General features: G+C 35.4%; 1 long non-coding RNA gene across 1 annotated transcript in view; it reads right to left on the bottom strand.

Moving 5' to 3' along the window:
• Positions 1–15,417, bottom strand: part of LOC106506175 — a 203,437-nt gene extending 188,020 nt beyond the window's left edge. The window contains exon 1 of the long non-coding RNA XR_002339485.1: positions 2,550–15,417. This is a non-coding gene — a long non-coding RNA (uncharacterized LOC106506175). The remainder of the gene's footprint in view (positions 1–2,549) is intronic.

The following is a 16,599-nucleotide window of genomic DNA, read 5'->3' as shown; positions in this document are numbered from 1 at the left end:
TTCTAAAACCTCTCTTCAATTCTCCCCTTTTTTTCTTAAGACCTATTCTCATAGCCCTTATTCCCATTAATGTGAGTAATAAATAGTATGTTAAACTGTTGACTTTTTGACAAATATTTATTTTTATACTTGAAATGCTAGGATTCAGTGTCAATGAAGTATCTTAAAATAATTTGTACTCTCAAAGCAATAAACTTAGAACTTTCTCTTTTTTAAAAAATCAGTTCTTCAATTAATATTGAGCTGTCATAAATTTGATGGACCTGGAGATAAACTGAAGAACTTTCCATCTGGGGTGGGTCTTAACCAAATAAAGACTTGATGAATGTACATAAATAAAGTGATAAATGTTTCTGAAGGGATAAAACCTTGTCAGACTGTTTCCTCTTCTCTTTCATACATTTTACATTCTATTCTGCCATGGAATGTTTGAAAAATCACTCTAGTGTGTCTCCTCAATTCAGTGATCATTCATATTCATATTACTCAAATCCTGCTGTCTTTCACTTGTCCCAAGATGGCCTTTTATTTGCCTTTAGTTGGGTTCATTTCCTTTTTTGCCAATTTTTCTTCTCCTTTCACTCTTCATCTTCTCATTGATTCCCAGCCTCCATTAGACTAAGTGTGAATGGTTTGGAAATAGAATGTACTATTTCATGTTTCTATACCTTAGCATAGACTACTTCCTTTCTCTGGGAAGTCTACACCTAGACACTGACTTCAGGTAGATTCAAGGAGTTAATTGACTTCTTGTGGGAAGATTTCATCTGCTCTCTTCTATGCATGATTCCCTTTCATGATTTTAGCTTATTATTACACAGTGCATTTTGTCTTTTTGCCTGCTAGATTGTAAACTCCTTGAGAAATGGATTTTAATAATCTATGGATTCTAATTTCTGGCCCAGGATCTGACCCATTGTAAGCATTCAACGAATATTTGTTGACTAAATGTTTTATAAGAGATACTTTAAAAGATAACTAATCATTTCTGTGTATTTGAAATGTTCATATCTATGTATATTTGCTTCAGTTTGTTTTATTTTTGGTCTTATTCCTTTATTTACATATGTATCCACACATGGAAAACTATTAACAAATGTTATTGCAGGAAGGTGCCAAAAGAAGCAACATATACGGGTGTATTGTCTGGAGTTGAATATTTTTGCCTTTTATTTTTCATGAGATAACTTCTGAAACAATGGTCCTCATGGTAAGAAATAAATTGAGTCAAAACTGGGTTTACTTCAGGAATAATATTTGTAAAAGAAAAGTAGAAAGACTAGTTAATATTCTTTTAAGATGATTTTCCCTTACCCAGTTTACTTGTGTCCAAATCACTGACCCACTTTTAACATGATGAGGATAATAGGTAGGTTTGGGTTGGTATCAAAATTAAAGTCTGAAGTCTGCATCTAAATTATGACTTGCTTGCTTGTGAGAAATTTCCTAACTGGGATGGCTTCCAAAAGCACTTTACTGTAGCTTCATGGAATTTTCTCAACTGTTTTATTTTGTTCCCTCTCCACACCTCCTCTCTCGTGCATAGAAGCACATCTGTCTGTTTTCTGCCTTATCAAGCATGCATCTACATCTGTGAGGAAAACTCCACTTCCTCAGCTAAAAACCTGTATCTGATTGTGGTAATAAAACTCTACTTCCTCAGTTCAAAACATACATCAGACAAGACCAATTACTTCAAATGACTCATAGTAACAGGCAAAGCAATAGTCGTCTTTTCAAAGCCTTTGAACTTTTCCTGCTTCAAAGGTGTACTAAAATGTGGTTATGAGGCGATTGTCTAAAATTGCCAAATTACCAGTTTCCAAGCTTTGACATTTGTTATTTTGCATAACTAGACAAAGGAAATCAGTGAGATTACCTACCAGGAGGAAAAGAGACCAAAAAGAGCAGACAAAAAAAGTAACTATGACATAGGTAAGGCTGGTGGATGTTATGCCTCTTAGGCAAAGGGCAGGAAAGGGCTTTAATTAACTATTGATAAAATTAAGTTACTAAGTTAAGCAGGCAGATATTTTTCATTCTTATTTTTGCTCTGAAAACCATAAAAGATATATTACTCTGAGAATTACCAGCAAATAAGATTTTTCTAAAAGAAGTCAATGTCCATAAATTTTGCCTGATACTTTTAATGTGGTGAAAAATCTACTGATTCTCACTTATATGTCCAAAATGTCAATAGTGGTAAAAAAGTAGTCAGAACTCATAATTGCCTACCAGCTGTTTGGGGAATTGTGTGAATGGAATTTGAAGCTGTACCTGTTCCTGAGCTTTCTCCAAGAGTGAATTTAGTCTGACTTTCTTCAAAGGAAATATTTTCTATAGGTTTACTACAGTTTCTTTCAATAGCATTAAAGGCTTTTTATTTTATTTCTTATAAACAATTTAAAAAATGTCTTCTTTCTTTGTAAAACTTTTTTCCTAAGCTCAGTAAGTTAAACAGCAGCTGAGTCTAATGGTTATAGGCAAGTTCTCTAGAGCCAGATGCCTTAGTTCAAATCCTGGCTCTTTCCATACATTCAACTACTTACCTTTAGATGGGCTACTGACTTCTCTCTGTCTTGCTGCAGCTGTGGCACAGGTTGAAATTGCGGCCCGGATTCAGTCCCTGACCTGGAGACTTCCATATGCTGTAGGTGAGCACCCCCCCCCCAAAAAAAGAAGTGTATTTATTTCTTTAATTTACTTTTCAGAGTTTGATTGAATTAAGAACACAATGATTTTGTTTTTTAAAAGTGAGAAAATCTGATGCAAAACAATGCTGAGGCCATGTCCTGAATCTAAGGAGAAGTTGTCAGTGGTGGAAACTAGCCAGCTTCTCCTGTAATCTGCACCACACTGAGCCACTAAAGGTTTCACCCAGCAGAAAGTCCAAAGGTTTCACTGAATCCGGTGAACTAAGCCTTGTCTCCAAATACCTTGCTTATTTTTTTAGTGTGTCATCCCTATTAAAATAAGGAGCAAAAAATTTCCAACCCATGAAAACATACACTTTCTTAGCAATAAATGAGCAATTTTGATGAGGTGGTATTATTCACACTTTATAAATACCTAGCAGTCAGGCCTGGTGCTACCACTGATTCCTAGACATTTAGAACAAGAAAGACACCCTAGGTTATTTAGTTTAAGCATCTCACTTTACAGGAGAAGAAAGAGACTACAGTGAAACAGACATAGATAGATTTTCTAAGGTCATAGTCAATTTGCAAAGGATTTGGACCATACAGGTGGAAGGCTTGTCTTTTGGAGTCAAGCAATGCTGAGTTCAATTTCCAACTCTTCCAACTTCTATACCACTGAACACATCCTAATCTTAGTTTCCTCAACCCTGAAGATACAATGAGATGATATTTGTAGAAAATAACTATAAAGCAATTAGCATGTTGGTTGGCTTTTAGCAAATGCTCCATAAATCGTACCTATTTTAATTGTTTGTCTTATTATTTCCTTCTCTCCTGTGTGTTTTCAATCATAAAACCAAATACCAGATGTTAAAATGAATATTAGTCTCCTCTGTGTGATTATTGTCAAACCACACCCCCTGTGATTTGCTCCCCCTCACAGTCTGATCAATACAAGGTGGTTCTTAGATGCCTAGTTGGCACATTAATATGTGGGGCAAATGATGACTGAGTCACACTTTCATAGTCTAATTTATATATAATACAGATCTGTAAATAAACCTGCAGAGCTGAGTTTTATCTTGTCTACTTTGTGTCATCAAGCTCTTGTACAGGAAATGGAGTGTATTTAATATTGGTGACTGTGTGTGTCATTTAATCGTCTCTATTGATTGGATTTCATCTGAGCGTAGGGGCTTGGACAGAGCTTTGATTAGACTGTAAGGATTCTTGGCCATTTTCTTTTACCCAACACCATATCAATGTACCTTCTGGTGTGATATCACTTTCACAATCAATATTTGAAAAAAGCCATGCACACAGGCCTCTAGGAGGAGAAGGCACTGCCTCCAAGTCTCTTTCTATGCACATATTAAACCTTTCCAATTGTAAAAAAGGTTTACTGCATGTTTTAGAGCAGGCTAGAGGAGAAAATAAGAACTGAAAGAGTCTCCATAGATTTCTTGTGTAATTTACGCATCATTTTTTATTTAAAAGTGTCAAATTCTCCCTTTTAATGTTGGTTGACATTTGAGAATGGATCATTTTTATCAGTGAAATTTTACAGTTTCAATCTAGTGCTTTTTTTCCTAGATGTAATAATAGTCTATAAATATATTATTTGGGCAAATTGATATCTTAGACAGACTATTCTTGCCCAAATTCATTTTGCATGGATTTTACTGCTGTGAAATGTCCACTGGGCCTCCTGGACTAATCTTCCACTGAAGCAAAGTTTATTTTTCTATTTGCCAAGGTTGTTCCATCACGAATTCACAGAGCTTAGGCTCCAGATTTAAATAACACAAACTAAGTAGCATTAAGCAGCCAATGTGTCTCTTTATACTAGGTTCATGGAGTTTGTGGTGGTGTTGTAATTCTGGCTGGAAAAAGGGCTGGAATAAAATGCTTATTTGTCTCTCTTCTGAAATATAGAATTAACTCAGAAGTCAGTTACTGGGATCTTAGTGTCAGGGTTGAACTGAAATTCCTGGGAGTAGATGAGGCAATTTGAATAATTTCAGACTATTTTAAGTATCATAACCCAGGGGTTTGGAAATAATATATTCTATCATGTAAAATGTAAATTTTCAATAAAGCAAGTTTCCTAGAATCTGGAAATAGAGCCATATATCCTGAGATGGAAGTTTTCTGCCACAGAGTGGTAGGGACAAAGGGATAAAGAACATGAACTTCATTCTATACTACCAGTGTCCCCCTTTTTCTGCAATACTTCTCTGTCTATAACTTTATCATCTCCTCCTATAGGTGCTTTTATCTTTGTCATATATTACTTTAGAGCAGTGGTTTGCAAACAAAAGATCATGAGCCAAATCTGGCAGTTTGTTGTGTAAATAAACTTTTATTGAAACATGGCCACACCCATTTGTTTAAATCTTGTCCATGGCTTCTTTCCCATTACACTGGCAGAGATGAACAGTTGTAGCAGAGACCATCTGGCTAGCAAAGCCTAAAACATTTGCTATCTGGCCTTTTGCAGAAGAAAGTCTGTAGACCTTTACATTAGAACAAGTTTTTATTATGAAAAACAAGTTCTACATGGAACAAGTTAGAGCAAAATTCAGTTCCTCACCAGAACACTATCCTGCTCTCTGATAATTGTATCTTCCATATCCCTTTTCTAAAGTTTTAAGTATTGGGCTGTCATTTCTACTTATATTTTTGTACAATATTCTCAATGTCAGGAAATATTAAGTTGCTGAAAACAATATTAAGTGTAGTTCTGTACATTTTGCTATTGTATTTTCCATGATGTCTCCCCCGACCTCATGAAATGGATAAAGTATGTGGTTGCTTCTGAAGAGAGAGAAAGTATATATTTATTTATAGATATTTTAATGTTTTGAATTTTGGTTTTTATAGACATGTTCACACATACATTTGCTTAATACAAATTTTAAAATTAATTATTCCCAAAGAGTTTTTTTTTTCCAGATCCTAGTCAATATATTATATAGACTATAGAGGTTTTTAACATTTAGCAAGAAATGATATGATATGACATCATGTAAAAATCAGTTTGTAACAGTAATTTTCACATACATACTGATTTAAACTTTTCCACATTTAGAATCAGGGAACCGCAAACAAAAAAAATTATAACTCCCTTTCACTAAAGCGAAGATTCTCGGGAATGACCTTTCCCAAACTGTTTTAGAACTTAATAGAAGTAACCACCATTTACTGAGTATTTACCGAGTGTCAAGTGTTTTAGGTATAATATTTCAGTTAATCTCCCTGACAACACTGTGAGGAGAGTTGGGCATGAGAAGACGGAGGCCAAGAGTTTAGTCATAGGCAGTCATAGGCAGGTGTGCTGAGCCTGGAGCTCAAGGTTGTTCCTTAGCATCAGGTGCTTCATACCAAAGGCAAATCTCCATGGTATGCAGACTTCAAATGTTTCACTGGGTACTTGGGAATAGAGAGATGCCACATACTTTCAGAACATCCCTAGGAGCTTTGATGAATTCATTGAAAATCTAATTAGTACACATTAGGAAAAGAGTCTGTTTTTTGCTTATTTTCAGTCCATCAGGGTGTGGAACCTTGGGGGAAAGATGTCTACTGCAATTCATGAGTGGGAAGTAGTTCCTCAAGTTCAGTTTTATTTTCCAGAATCTGAACACAGATTCAAAGTACATATTCTTCTCTGGCCCAGGCTGAAAATCATCAGTGAAGATGCTGTTTATATATCATGTAAAGGGTTTCCAAGTTATGAAAGCTTGTTTTTAAAGGCCCAGAGGGGTCTGGGCTGAAAAAAAAAAAAAAAAAAAACGGGGCATATGTTCATATGTTCTTGATCTGCCCTTCTGACATAAGGTATGCAGAGGTTAATTTTGCTAAAACTTTGTTTTCATTAGGTCACTTCTCTGCTCACCAGCCTTCCCAAAACAACAAATAGTTAACATGTCTAGTGCCCTCAGGCAAGCATCTCTTTGGCTACAACTTTCCCAAATTTTGTGTGCCAATAGAAGCTGTCACTTAAAGTCTAAAATATACCAATGGTCTGGATCATGATGTTTGTTTGTTTAGAAATCTGTCTGAATGGGTTGTTTCTTTAAGCTGGTGTGGAATAATCTCACTGTTCGCAAATACTTGTGTGACAATGATAAGGGTGGTTCAGCTGAGTTCCTTCTCTCTACAGGTTTTTTTTTCTGGAGAATATTTTCTCTGTGCATTTAAAAAGTTTGCTATACATCAAAGAGATCCTGGAGACATATATGCAGTGTGTCTGTGTGTCTGCATCTATGTTCTTATTGATCAAGGTCTTCAGGTGAGAACCTGAAAACAGAGTACAGTCATCCCCTGGTATATGCAGGGGATTTGTTCCAGGGCTTTCCATGGGTACTAAAATCTATGGATGTTCAAGTCCCTTCGTAAGATGATGTAGTACAGTTGGACCTTCTTGTCTGCAGGTTCTGCAACCACAGATTTGGGGTGACAATTCTACAGTGATTTTAAATATGAGAAAAGAGCCTCACTACTTGATGGAGGTGGGAAAAGGGTTGGGCAGAAGTTGGGAGCTTGGGGTGGTCTATGGGTGATGAAATTTCAAATGAAAAACTCTGAAACTAGTATTGAAAGGAGAGTCTGATCTAGGTTTTGTGGTGCCTGAAACTGGTACAATTTGGAGGGGAGGATTTCTTTAAGAAAAAAAGATTAAAACAAACAAACAAAAAAACCCCACAAGCACAAACTCAGATAGAGTCTTGAAAGAAAACTTAGGTTTCCTTAGCTTCACAGTATAGCTGTTTCAGGTTGGACATTGCCATTATAACCTGATTTTCCATCTGGAAGCAAATACCCCCATGAGCAGATAAAGAGTAACTCCAGGAGCCTGTCAGATATCTTAGGAAGAGGTCAAATTGAAGTTGTGTCGTAGACTGTTTGGAAGAGGTAACTTGTCTTCTTTTGGTCTCTAGAAGTTGATCCAGATCACCTAGAAGATGCTAAGGTTCAGACACACTAGAATGTTCCTCATTGAGGTGCTGATCTGACTATTGTCATCCAGAGAAAGACTGGAATCCAGTTGAGTTCATGCCAGGTGAAGACCCCTGAGGATGAATTTAAGCTGCAGGAATAAGGGCAGCCGCAAAGGAAACAGTGACACCCTGATGCTCTTCCCTATTGTTATCTTCAAACCTGGAGAGAAGTTGGGAAGGCTGCCAGATAAGTCCCTGCTGTTCTGTGAGGATTCCAGGAGATAGCCTGCTGTCACTTTGCTTGTGTAGTGAAGACAGCCACTGTGCATCCTGCCAGGTCCCAGAGGGGGTCTCTGGGGAAGCAGCACCCCCATAGGTCCAAGAGCAGCAGAGGCAGGAACAGGATATGAGCGATTCAGTTCTGAGTGGAGAGGAGATGGCACCTTGCAGAAAATAACTGGGAAACATTTTGATAGTGAAATGTTTTTCCACTTGGGCATATTGGATCTCAAACTCACCCTAATTTGTGTTTATCAAATGTATCAACAATCTTAAGGTTGGTGTTGCCTGGTAGACATATATTCAGAGCAATTGAACACTAAATAATATCACTATGTTCCCATCACTGAGCTTTTGTTCTTGAGTCCCATCCCTCTTGCTTACTTTCTCTATCAGGAAAATGACCTGTCCTATGAGGTCCAGCTCAACTGATCATAAATCTGAAAACCTACCCTGATCCCCTTAATCACAAATGGTCTTTTTGTGTTTTAAGCATTATGTCTATATCTCTCTTTATAGCTTTACACACTTTCACCTAGAAGTGTGGTTACTTTCGTGCCACATCTGGACTACCCTCTCTTGTCTACAAAAATTAGAATGCCACTCAGGTTGTCTTAAATCTTTGACTTTCTTTTGCTTAATAGTATTTGAATACAGGCAAAATTGCACACTGAAATCTCAGGGAAATAAGAGACAGCCTTAGAACTAAGCTATACAACAAAGTGGAGAAGCTAAAGAAACCTATCAGCTGTGTGTACAACGGTCATCATCTTTTACTGACCCAGCCCAACACCATACAAACCCTGTAGAAAAGAAGCATGACTTATTCATCTTGGTAGGCAGCAAGCTAGTACTGCAAACACAATGGTGAGGGGGCATTAAACACATGTTGCACAGATGGGTTGAAGTTTGCCTGGGTTGTAGCATGAATGTTCCTTAGAGGAAGATACCATTCTGATAGCAAACAAATGAGCTTGGTTACCCATGTACTAAAAAATTATACCTCAGCTCCTCTACTTCCCAGAGCCAAAATTCTTCCACCAAAAATTATGTCTTTAGGTACTATGGCAATGTTAGTTTCCAGATTCATATTCTGATCTCCATCTCACTCTCTGTGTGTCCCTCAGAGCAAGACCCTTGGTTCTCAATAAGTGTTGAGTGAATTGGTGGCTAGTAACCACCTATAATATCCTTCTGAACACATATCAAATGTTAGCTATGAGGGGTTGAGGATTTTTTTCCCTTTTAATCTGTATTTTCACTAAGAGAAGGAGTGAAGTCATTATTCTTTGATGCATATAAGTGCCTCATTTTTTTTTATGCAGGTAAATTGCCTGTTCAGAAAAAAAAACAGTACATTATACTGAAAAGACAACTCTATGCCTCATAACAGCTACCCTATTATCTGACTAAATTAATTTATATAGAAGAAACAAAAGACTAGAAAATATATATTTACATATTAAATAAATACCTTAAATGGAATCAAATTCTTGGAGAAGATATGAAAACTCTCCATCTGGGTCAGAATGGAATGGGGGAAGGCTTGAATCTTTAACTGATTTGCTGAAGAAAACTTAGCAGTATGTAGTATATTGTGAAGAGTAATCCTGAATTGGCATGAGCAAGAAAGGTAGGATTTGCCTGCTTCTTTGAACATTAGTTCATATCCTTCATGTTCATTATACTGTAGACCATTAAGCTATTTTATGGGCAAGAGAGAAGTTCAAGTACAGCGTAAGTTGCCAAAAGGATTATGAAGTTCATTTTGATTGATCAATAATTAACTGTACCTTGTGAAATTACAGGCTTGACTAACTGTGGAACGTATTGTAGTGAACAGCCCAAGCTGCCAGAAAGAACAGAGAAGACAGAAGAAAAGGCAATGGAAACTGAAACATCTGTCCCCTTTATGCTGCAAGAGCTGGAAACCAAGATCTCACTATTTCCTTCGCCATCTAAAGTACAAACAGCATAAAGCAGGGATTGGATTGATACAGGACACTACAGAAGATGTTTGCTTATAATTACTTCTAGCACTTTTTTTGAAGCTCAGGGATAAAACACTTCCAATTATTCATCAAGCTCTTGGAACCCATAGGCCTCTATAATAGGGATTTAGCAGAACAACAAATAGCACACAAGGATATAGATGAAAGAAAGGAATGTGAAGGGATTATTACCATAAAAAAGCAAATGATCGTTTGATGGAATTACAACAATATAGTGTCAGAGAGAGATGGAAAAATAATGCCAATTGATAAATACATAGCTGTTTAGCATTAATTTGAATTACATCATGGCTGTGAAATGAATAATACCTGTAAGTTTCTTTTCACATGTGAGTATATATATTTAACTTTTGAAAGATAACTATTCTGGACTTTTGCTGTCTCAGTGGCTGTTGGAAAAACTACCTATTTTCCTTCAACCATTGAGAGTTCTAATTATTAAAATATTGGTGGAAATTCCCTTTACTTATATCTGACAGACTTAGTTTACTTGAAATACACAATTATTTGTACTACTCAATTCTGGCTTATACCTACCTACTTCTAAACAGGTTTTGACTATTGTTTAACATGGACCACTATTAAAAGCTAAACCAAATCTAAAACAAAGCATAGGACTGACTATCCCTATTTCTGTTCTGTAATTCCTCTACATGCTTTTCTTCCTTTGTTAGTACAGATAAAAGTTAAATTATCTAGAGATAACAGCGGCTTTAGCACAAATATTGCATTTGGCAGATTTATGGATGCTGCGGAATCTCAACGTAGAAAGTTGAAATCACTTTCTAACAACATCTAGCTGAGCCATCCCTATAACAGTAGAGATCAGACCAAGGAATAGATTACCTTTCAAAAAGATATTGAATTTAAATATTTCTTTCCAGTTACGTCTGATTAGATAAAAGTTTTCCATTTATTTTTTAATAAAATAAAATATTTGGGAAAAAAGTACCAAAGGAAATCAAATGATAGGGCAAGATGGGATCTAAAATGCTCCTGTTGCCCCAAACTATAAGAACCCACCCATTGAACTGTATTTCCTCCTGAGTGTCCTTCAGAGAGCAGAGAGCAGTTCAAAGGCACTGGATGGATGGATAGGGCTTTGAGGTTTTGTGTAGTGTTCTTAATCTTTGTTTTCTAAACTTTGCGTTATGTACAACACAAATTTTAGTTTCACACAGAAATAGTATACTTGCTAACTTAGTCAACATGTGAGACTCATGATGGCACAGAATTACCAAATACATCAGTTTTGCTACCTAGTCGTGTGCTTTAAAGAATAGAGAAAGTTAAAGTTGCAGTTTAGAAAGACACATATTTCTAAATTAAGATATGTCTGTAATCAATATACTATTAATCCATATTAACTCTACCAATCTACATACTTGTAGTTCTAAACACAACCATTTCTGGTCAGTTTGTAGGGGGAAGAAGTAAAAAGGGTGAGATCATACAGGATTCTAGAAAAATTAAGACTTTCAGAATACTAGATAGGTCAAGAAATAAATGTGTATGAAATAGGATTCTAACCTTTTTTTGAGAGAGAAGGCATTTACAGAGGAGGAACAAAAAGATGACAAGGTATCTAGTCATTTTCTGTCCATATCTCTTCTGAAATTGGGGATAGGAAAATATTTCAGTTTTATACTGATTTTCTTATGGCTTTTGGAAATTATTTATTTATATTACACTAAAATAAATACCACAATAAAGTTTTTGTTTACTATGATTTAAAGTAAAGTAAATGTTTCATGACCAGGATTTAAAGTTACATTTGTGACTGGAAATAATTCTTAGAAATGAATATTTCCCTGTTTTACTTTTATACTAAACAAATCTGCAGCATGTTACTTTAAAAATGAAATAAAGCTTGCGTTCATAGTGACAGTCAATAACACTACAGCATAATAATCAATTGCTATTTGTAGCAGCAGGACTAGCAGTGGGGGCAGATCAGTGCAAATTACTGTCACTGTGTGCTGTCATGTATGCAGCCAGCCTGTAGAACCCAAGAAAAATGAAGCCTGATTCCAGGGAAAGAGACAGTCCTTAGTCATACCTGCACCACAGCAGAGGAATGCAGGGTTGGCATCAAATATAACAGGAAAGTGCATATAAATCTAAAACCTCGATGGGTAAGAAAAATAAATTAAACCAGCTCAGAGTTCTGCTCCCCAGGTTCAAAGTTAAATGGTCACGCTTTTTTTCTATGAGCTGGAGATTGGTGGATTACATGTGTCTAGGGATCTACAAAAAGGTTAGATGGCTTTTTAGTGAACATCAGAGAAGTCTGTGCTTTACTTTACTCCAGCATTTCAGAGAGATGACTCTAAAACCTGATATTAGGTATAAATCACTAGTATTAGACAATAATAATGACAGATTTACGTGATAATATATTCCACATACAAATAGAAACAACTAAGAGGGGAAACAACCATGTTTCTCAACATCTTTGTGCATTAAACTAGTTTTTTTTTTAATTTTTATATTTAATTCAAAGAAAGAAAGAAAGGACGTCACCAGTTTATCTTTGGGAAATCTTTAAATATTTTTTGGCAAATCAAGCAAGTGGAACCACCTACTTTCCATTTTAGTCTCTTTCTGTGATGAATCAGGCCACTTGCCTTCTTTATGCAGGCAGATGATACAAAGAGTAATAGAGATGAAGGAAACTGGTACATTCAAATCAACAAAAGAAACCAAGTTGAGCAAACTGACAACATATTAATCCCGACATTTCTAACACTCCCCAGTAGTTAATAAAGTTTGCAGAGAGGTCTATTAACTCATTCAGGAGGAAAATATTTCAAATGCTACCTTGAACAGGATTAGGACAAGCCATGTAATTTACTACACGCTATATTTGTATTAAATGAGTCTGTGGTGCCCCCTGTTCAAAAATAATTAAGAATTTCAAGACCACAACAGCAGACCATTAAGCAAAGTGTAAGCCCTTCTAAATGTGGGACCTCTTGCAACTATTCAGATTGTGCATCCATGAAGCCAGCCCTTGATGGGATAGTTTATCTTCCTACACTTCGACCTCCCCACGAACACTAGCCTAGTTTGGTTTATAGTACTTAATCAACCTTCAACAAATTGATCTCTAAAGCAATGTTTGCAGATTGATGTCCCACAGGCTGAAACTGGCCCAGAGACATATTCTGTTGAACCTGATAGGTGACATGACAAGACTAACAGCTGATCCTTTCTGATGAGACTTCCTCTCTCAATCCTTATTATTACTTATTTGTTTAAAATGAGCTACTTTCACCCCTTACATACCTGCCTACCCCCTGTTCACATTTGAGTTTACCACCCATAAAATGGCAATGAAAATCTTAAGGTAGCATTCCCTGCTCCTAAAAGCAGTGCAAATAATAGTAGTAAAAGCATCAGGCTGATAAAGCTACATAGATTTAAGAAAATAATATTTAAAAAAATAAGTTAACAGTATTGATGAAATGCACATTCTGTGAACTATGGTCTCAGGGAAAATTTACATTAACCCAGTACCCTCTTTAGTGAAAACCTGTTAGGAAGAAATGCCACTCTCTATTTTCACTCTGTTTACTTCACTGATCCAGATGGAAAAAATAATAAACCTCAAAAATTCACTTGCGAATATGCTGAGTCATTTACAATTCTGAAATCACATTAAAGGCAACAAACGAACACCAAGGGGAAAGGGGCAAGAATGCTTAAGTACAATGAAAAGAAATTGAAGTGACTTTCAAAAGCAAACTGTGATGAATCAAAAATAGTAAATCTTATGCCAAGTAAAATGACATTATCAAATATGCCTAAAATATGTGCATTATTTAGAAATGTGACAATTCACTTGACTGTTAAACAGGGTGGTGATAAATTGTACTTTCCTAAAAGGGGCCAAATGTCCAGAAAAATAATGTATTTAAGATTAAAGACATTTCTGCCAAATATGATAATGCTTTGAGTTCAATACAGTGATTTCCTTATTGATAGTTCATGTCATTAATGGCTTAAATATATAATTCTGTTTTATAATTCCATATGGGTAGAATCCAACTACAAACCCAATGTTCATTTTTATTACTTTCACCTTGCTTGATTATTTTCAAGATAGAAAAACTATGTCAGTTTAATTGGGATTAGACTTAACTTCTGAATTAAGCTCACATGTTAAGAAGATGAACAAATTCTAGAATTTTTTTGTAAGTCATCTTACTTGACTACTCCTTCAACTTCCCTGCTAATAGAATTAAGAACTTATTATAAACTTTTGGTCTCTGCTGTATTCTGATAAAAACTGTTTGCTGGGAAAGCTTTGGAAAAAACAGTGCGCATAGCAATACATTTGAATCAACCTTATGCCACTGTCAGCCACGCTTTCTGAGATGTCAGGTCTATATAACTTTGTATTATAGTGGATTTTTCCTTAGTTCCACCTCTATTCCCTAAACTGTAATTCCATTCAAAGATATATTTGCTTGTAAGCTAGCATGGATTAGAAATAACTGTAGGAGATTGCTTTTACAATATTACTGGTATTTACCTGGCAGAGAACAGATAAGGCTACTGCTACCATTATTGTAATTTTCCTGAAGATGCCCCTTTTTAATGATGAAAAGTGCATAAAGACTTTGGCTTTTTCTGTTTAAAATATTTGCCACCAGGTTCAAACCTTAAACTAGGTTTGTTAGATGTGGGATTTTTTTTTTTTTTTCTTCACAGAATACATTTAAGGTGGAGCATGATGTGCCACAGAAAATGTTTCCTAGAGAAAAATCTGTCTCATGAGGGTGTGATTATTTGACCCAGGGAGACCATTAGGCTAGCACCACTAACCCACACTTGTGGTTTGTTTTTTCATTATGAAGTAGTCTAGGTATTACTTCCTGACCTTTCTTGATTGTCATTTTTATACATTAATCTCCTTTTATAATTAGTGAATTCCACTTCATCTTTTCTATAATATTCACACATTCCTTGAGTAAGAAATATGGCTCATGGAAACATGAATAAGACTTGGGCTTATTCCTATTAGCAATGAGCTGAACACTAAATGGAGACATGCTTTGCACACATTCTATCATTTCATATAACTATCTGGAACAAAATGGGTGATGACTTGGCAACCCTGTGGCTTACTAACTTGAACAAATCCGCATGTCTAATAAGTGTGAGGGCAAAATTTGTACCTATGTTTACTGGCCCCAGCTCTCCATTGTGCCATGCTGTCTTTCTTTAGGATCTATGGACTATAGGCCTTTGTGCCCTAAAAGCCTTATCAATAAATGAACCAGATGACATCTTTGAGGATTTTTTTGGCTTGTGTTGGAGGTAAAGTTTACAGAACTTGAATTTCAAAATAAAAATGGCTGCCATTTCCCTCATGACTAAATAAAAAATAAATTAATTAAAATTGGAAACGTCTTTGAGTTCTAGATTCTCAAAAAAGTAGCAAATACTATATAAACAAGTTGATAACAGGGATTTGAGAAGTTCCTTTCCTATGATATCAATGCATGCAGTATCCAATTCATACTGCATGCATTTGCCTAAAGTTGAAATTTAGTAGAATCTTCTGAATCACAAGATAGATATCAAACTTTATTCTTTATATTTTTAGTGTTAAGGTTTTTTTAATATTTAGTTTAATTTTTTAAAAACCAATTATTTACTAACAAGTGTGTGTGAAGGGATAGTATACATACTGAAGGAATAAAAGACACGTCCTCTTCTCAGTTTGCTTGTAATGATTAATAACACACCTGTGCAATATTTCTCAGTTAACTAAAATGATAATTATATAGTTCTGTTTCTAAAATTTTCTGGGCACATACAAGTAAAGAGATTATAAAAACACATTTGGAGAAAAAAGACACATGCAGGTATATTAAACTGTCTCATACATGTAGTTTTATTTTTGCATTTGTATTTAAAAAATATAAAATGCAAACTCAGTTTTATAATGACTTTGTCAATTAACTAATTTTACAATGTGTAATTTCATCACAAACTTTCCAAGTACTGCAAACACTAGTTATTTTTGATGCCCTTTCTGTTTTCTGCAAACTCCCATGTAAAATAAATAGCAGTGTATTCAACTCCATCATTCACCGGTACTCCTGCTTCTTATAAATAGAGAGAAAAAAGGAGCCCTAGAAAAGCCCATTTATTTTATGTAGCATGTATAATGATAAAGAGCATATCAAGATTTCTATTAAAATAGAAACACATTGAATGTTTGCCTGCAATGCTGACAGTATGCTCACAACTGTTAGTTCCAAAAAACATTGTGAAGAATTTTAATGATTTGAATTGTAAGAAATACATTAGCATTAACTAAGGTGGTGAAAAATCTCTAGCTCTAACTTGCAGACTTACCCCACCCACCCACCCACCCTTTTTTTTTTTTTTTTCACTATTTCCTTTTCTTGCATTGGATTTTATCACATGGATGGGTAGAGCCATATGGGGAAATGTGAGATTGACTGGGTAGCAGCAACATAATATGAAGTGAATGGATCTAAGAGTCAAGATTTAACTAAATGAAATATTCTTAACTTTCATTTTTACTAAGAAAAGGAAATTAGATGGGAACAAATTTATCAATATTACTATTTAAAATTCTAATTATTAAGAATTGTAAGAAGAAAGATAGACTGTCAGAATTGTAGTGTGCTCTGCTGTCTTGCATGATGGTGGTAAAATAAAGCTGAAAACCCAGACACTAAGAAG

Source organism: Sus scrofa, chromosome 15 (genome assembly GCF_000003025.6).
Source record: "Sus scrofa isolate TJ Tabasco breed Duroc chromosome 15, Sscrofa11.1, whole genome shotgun sequence".
NCBI lineage: Eukaryota > Metazoa > Chordata > Mammalia > Artiodactyla > Suidae > Sus > Sus scrofa.
Note: the sequence above shows the minus strand (reverse complement) of the source record. Positions and strands in the feature narration are given on the sequence as shown.